We start from the raw sequence: 6,120 nt of genomic DNA on the forward strand, positions 1-6,120 counted from the left end.
ACAACAGAAATACTCAAGTGATATAAGATAACAATTGCCATTTTCCTCACTTGGTACAGGACATTTTAAGAAAAACAAATTGTGGGTTAAACCAAGGTTTGTGGCTAGCAAACCTCCCACTTTAATGGCTATGTTAAAGGTCATATTTCACGTCACACGACAGGACTACAATACAAATAAATGAGAAAAAAAAATCATTCAGGATACATATGGCTATGGTTATCTACCTGGGATAAAACAAAATCCTTAGAATTTAGAATAATTCATATTTTTGCAAACAGTAAATCCATAAACATTTCCATATAAACATGTCAACACAGAAGAAAACCAAACACGTAAAACAACCTTGGTCAGCACACAAAAGCAGTACAGCCGAACCACGCAATGTTTGATAGACGTACAAAAGTGACGTCACAGGTAACATTGATAATGATATAAATGAGTATTTTAACTTTGTTTGGCTATATTATTTAATCTTTACAAAAATAAATCCATATACCAAGTATGAAATTACGAAAATGTTTGTGTATTCCTTATAAAAAGTGATTTAAGCATTATGGGTCATCTGTGATCGGTATCTTCAATCATTTGAATATTTACAGAACTCCGTAAAACAATTAGGAAATAGGTCTTTCCAAAAAAATAGTTTTCGAATGTCACAAATGAATGCATCAATAATAAAACTGCGGCATGATGATTCCTTTCTTGATCTGAAGACTTCAACGGTCTTCAAACACAAATCATAAATCACGTTGAAAATTCATTCTAATACATATTGATTCGTGAAGTCCAAGCTGATCATGAATATAATTGAGAAAACATTTTGACTGCATTGCAAATAAGTGTGATATGTTTGGAATAATGAAAGTGAACATAATTACTAGTATTTCAGACGAAGATCTGTTTTCAATAGGTGCTAAGAACAAGAACAGGAATCTTCCATGGACCTGATGACTGGTTGTCTCCTGACAAGACCTGTGAACATATCAGTATTTAACAATTCATGTCGACAAATGTGCATTTAGTGGTTTTCCGTTATAAAACGCTGATTGAATTTGCTTCAGATTCACATTTTAAAGTTCATCTTTTATTTAAAAAAATATGATAACAAGATAATTAAAATAAAACGAATTCAGTAATACATCTGAATAAACCTTAGTGTCATTCCCGATTAAAAATGGAGAAGTAGCAAAGATGCTTTAAATTGTAAAATGGTATATTTCTTATTGCTAACTAGAATGGATTTATGAAAGAAAATCAAAAAGGTCTAAAGGAGGAATATACATGTACCTATTCAGAAATATCAATTCGTCAATATGTTTGTTTAGTTGTTCTTCTCATGGCTGGCGGAGGTTAATTTGAAGTAAGGAATATAATTATCTTAAATCTAGTAATGAATATAAGTATCTTAAATCTAGTAATGAATACAAGTATCTTAAATCTAGTAATTAATATAAGTATCTTGAATCTTGTAATGAATATGAGTATCTTAAATCTGACCGTCTTACGCAACTTTGCGTTAAAACAAATGTTCATACATTTCGACAACACATTTCATTTGCTGTATTCTGTTTTCAAACACTGTTGCCGGAAGCAAGTATGCTTGTTACCTAAAAAAACAAAATATTGAATATTTACACTTAGTAGAAATGTTAAAGATATTACGCTCTTCAACTTTGTACTTCTTTGGCTTTATAACTATTTTGATCTGAGTGTCACTGGTGAGTCTTATGTGGACGAAACGCGGGTCTGGCGTATTAGATTATAAGCCTGGTACCTTTGATAACTATAGATATTAAACATTCATATTAATCTACAATTCTTAATTTGTTTTTTTCTTGAATTTCTTATCATATATAAACATATTTATATATCAAACAGTAGTATAAGTCATACTTTTGAAAACAATTAGAAATAGTTCAGTATTTTTTTTAAAAAAGGGACAGTGTTCTTTTCAATAACGATTCGTCTGAAATGAAATCAAAGGTAAACTTTGCATGCATTAAAATACTACAGAAATGAATTAAACTACAAACCATTTCTTTTATTGTTTTTAAATCTTCAAGACTGTCTTCTATGATTTTCAGTCTGTTCATTATCTGAAAAGATGTATAAGAATACCTTATTCCAAATTGATACAACATGAGTTCCGTAAAAAGTGACAAAATAAAACGTTAGACAATATCAACCAACGATATGAACTAATATATTCCTGACTGGTAATGCATTGTACTAGATATTTGACATTTGTGAAGCCACCATTTTTTTTTATGAATATCTCCAAGATAATTTTTCCTTCATAAAAGGTTTAGTGTATGATAATGTACAATAACATCAATCTGAATGCAACGCCGTATTATATTTAGTGGGGAAGGTGATTAACTTCGAATTTGATTTTAGTAAATGGATACTGAAAAATAAATCATAACTTTGATGTGTTTGAAGTATTATTTCTGTGTTTAATTCGTAATAGCAGCTTAATAAAAAAAAAACACAAATATATCTGTGAATCCTGCTCACTAATGATACCCCGGTCCGCTAAAAGTATGCGGCAAAGTGGAAGTTGTAGTTCCTGAGAAAAATGTAGGATCATCTTAGCAATCATGTGTTAAATGATACAAGTGTTCGATAAACAGGAAGTTGTTGAGTGATGAATCTGAAAACGCATCACTTGGTATAAGTGACTTCTATAAACCCTGAAGCCAAATATTAGAAATCCTTCTTATGTAGAACCTGAAGAAGATGAGACGCAAAATGTTCCTTGGACTGATTGACGAATGAACTAACGGATGGACAGACGGACAGCGTAGAACAGTCAACCCCACGTTTTAAAAGCGGGATATAATAATAAAGCAAGTAACTTTGAGCATTATTTTGGTACGACATTATATTTCTGATTACTCTTTCAATGCACTTGTATTGTGGTTTTTCAATCCATCATACTTTTCTGTTTTATCAAAATGTTTTCTGGTATTTATTCTTGTTATTTTTTTCCATAAATGAACAGTTAATTAGTTCTCATATGGTGATTAATAAAGAAGTCAATGAATTGCACAATCCTACTATCATCCGGCAACTGTATTAAGTAATGCACTCCTTTGAAGCTTGCTACGCGGAATGGGCAGTACGCCCTCATAGAATTGTTCTTATCTACGCAAGTTTAGTCTCTGGTATATAGCTGTCCCTTTTGCAATCACATCCCATCTTCCTCATTTGTAGTTATATCATTTCAGTAAATATATTTGTATATATTAATAATTGCTTTAAATTAAGGGAGCTGGCTTGTCATATTTTGGAACTTTTGTCAGATTTTCGGAATCTTCTGTTTTTATCCATTGGAATGCATTAACAAATTTTACCCGGTGACCCCTATTTTTCTTTTTATAATTCTTTTACATGTATAGATTTTAGCTATCTGTTGAAGTCTTTTAAAATTTTAATTACTTTTTAATAGTTTTTGAGGACTTTAACTTGTCAATGATAAAGCTATGGAAAGTCAGGAGAGAATATTTTCCCGCCAAAATTTCAATGGCTAATATATCGAAAACGAGCACGGCGACCTATATACTTTTTTTGCTCTATGGATTTCTTTATTAATCCCCTACGATAACTTTGATGCTTCGTATGGAGATATTGTCATAATCTTTGCACGTTTAGTTCCCATGCAACAATTCTGTGAGGAGCCCGTTTACTAAGGTGGCTAGTTGCGATGATACATTTCTGAATACATCCAATGTACCTTCGTTTTCCAATGTCCTTTTAGATTTACACGACCTAAATGTATTTACTGTTAATTTGATCTCGTCATTAACATGTATGAACTACTTGCCACTGAAAGAAGGAAACAGAGATGCAGATTGCTCTATATATTCAACTTTGTACTTGTTTTGGATTGATAATTTTTTATATGAGCGTCACTGATTAGTCTTATGTAGACGAAACGCGCGTCTGGCGTATTAAATTATAACCATGGTACCTTTGATAACTGTTTACCTTTCTATTCTGTATTCACAACAAGTAATTGTTTCTCTAACATTTTGTTTAAAATCATATTTGAACTTATTTATTACTGCTAGTATTTTAAAAAAATAGTTCCACAAACCTCTTGATTTCGACTGTCATCTCTATCGAGTTGTCTCTATAGCATAAATTGAAAGAGTAATTGATAAATATGAAAGGCAATTATGTTGTTTAATTCTAATTAGGTTGTCGTTGATGTCAAGATTATGAACTATTTTTGTCAGTTTAAATCTACAAACATAACTTTACGTCTGTTTTCATACAAATAAATTGAATGAACTGGTTTTTTATTCTTAAATAAAGATATTTTTAATTGACATTTTAAAATTCACCTTCTATCTAAGCATTATATACCCTTCATAGTTTCTTTGTGCTCTATTTCATTTTTGTGAATTTCATTGATACGATAAACCATGCTTTGAGATTGATGAGATGACATGTTTGGTTTAAAACGTCGATTCTTTTTTGTGAAAAAAAAATGTATCAACAGAATTGGTTTGTATCTGTTATCTTCCTGTGCGATATTCTAGTTACATTGAAGCATTGATGCAATATAGAATATTAAAATGAAATGAATAAAATTTGCTTTGTAGTATGTTGTATTGCTAGTACCGTAGTGACATATTTATTTTCGTATTTCAGAAATCATAATACCAACTCTAATTCAACACATTAATATTGCACTACAAACGCACCCACAACAATATGCAATTTATATAGTGTTCAAAATTGACGTAAAACACAGATGTTACTTAACTAAAAGTCCTTTGAAACATTTTTATATCCGCTGTGACATTTTTCACTGATGGTTTATTTTAAAGAAAGCAACACTATTTAAAAGCTAATATACAAACATGTTATCATCTGTAAGTATTTATATTTTTCAATAAACAAATATTTTTTTAAAATAAGATTAATTTTACCTTTATTGAGTCAAACTCGACTAGCTCTACCTTCCTACAAAAAAAATAGTATGTTAGCATTTATATATAAAAGGCCCCGAAATGACAATTGTTAAACTATTTGAAAGATAATACTAACGGCCTGATTTAGGTTCAAAACAATACACGAAATTAAGATATGATACTGTAATAAACGATATCAATTGGATGTATATATGTGTTTACCTTATGCATAACTGATGATGCTTTATATTACAACAAATAAATTAAGACTTTGATCCTTAAATGGTTATTCTAATAGGAAAAATTATGTTATAAAAATTGATATTTGTTTATAAATGTTGAATTAACGGAGTCTTAAAGTTTGGAATAAAAGGCAAAAAATGGTTTGAATATCTAATCATATGAAATGGTGTGTCGTTTTTTCAAGTTTATACACGTTTATTCAATGTATTTATTACTTGCTATTAAAGGGAAATTGGTGATTGGAATATGGTATGATATACTCACCATGTGAAACAAAGCATAGCAATCTATTCTGATCTAATTCAACTAGTCTTTTATGTTATATAAGTTAAAAACCGAACCACGTTAAAAGTACGCACACTCTGTTAAAATAACTTATTCTTCGGCGTCTTTGTAGTTTAAAAATCAATCACAATTGAACAGTGCTATTCGTTTTGGAAGTGTAATTACGCAACCTCTGTAGTAATTGTTAACCCTTGTAACTTTGAAAATTTTGAATTATACTATTCAAAAGGAATGTTAATCTTCTTAGTGTATGTTATAATAAATCAACTTTCGCATTTGAAATTTTAGAATTGTGCAAGCTCATATCATCCATGAATGTCTATCGATTAATTTGATTTTGGGATTTTGGGATTTTAAATCCAGAATGATGGAGTATTTTTTTTTTTGACAACTGGGTTAAAATAGATACAGTTTAAGTTATGATCCTTAGCTTTCAATTTCTTATTATTATTCCCCAAAAATGTATTGAAACTGAAATCAAATGGGTATCCGTAATAGCTCTGATTAGTGATAATGGCATATTTTTTTGATAATGGTCCTAGTACATAATTGCCTTGTATATTTGTGAAACCCTTGTTTATCAATAATGGCTCTGTACGAATGCCCTGTGAGTCTGTTTTTGAATTACCTTGCTTTTATTAATTTATGGACAGTTTTATACATAATG

The 6,120-nt window shown here is 30.0% G+C and overlaps 1 long non-coding RNA gene across 1 annotated transcript; it reads right to left on the bottom strand.

Annotated features, from left to right (window-relative positions):
• Nucleotides 1-1,153: 1,153 nt before the first annotated feature.
• LOC134686144 (uncharacterized) lies at nt 1,154-4,978 on the bottom strand. Its single transcript, XR_010101552.1, has 4 exons — nt 4,944-4,978; nt 4,103-4,138; nt 2,037-2,099; nt 1,154-1,610 (listed from the first exon to the last, which is right to left on the bottom strand). It is a non-coding gene; the product is annotated as an uncharacterized LOC134686144 (long non-coding RNA).
• Nucleotides 4,979-6,120: the final 1,142 nt, after the last annotated feature.

The sequence above is a fragment of the Mytilus trossulus genome, chromosome 10 (genome assembly GCF_036588685.1).
Source record: "Mytilus trossulus isolate FHL-02 chromosome 10, PNRI_Mtr1.1.1.hap1, whole genome shotgun sequence".
In the NCBI taxonomy this organism is placed as follows: domain Eukaryota; kingdom Metazoa; phylum Mollusca; class Bivalvia; order Mytilida; family Mytilidae; genus Mytilus; species Mytilus trossulus.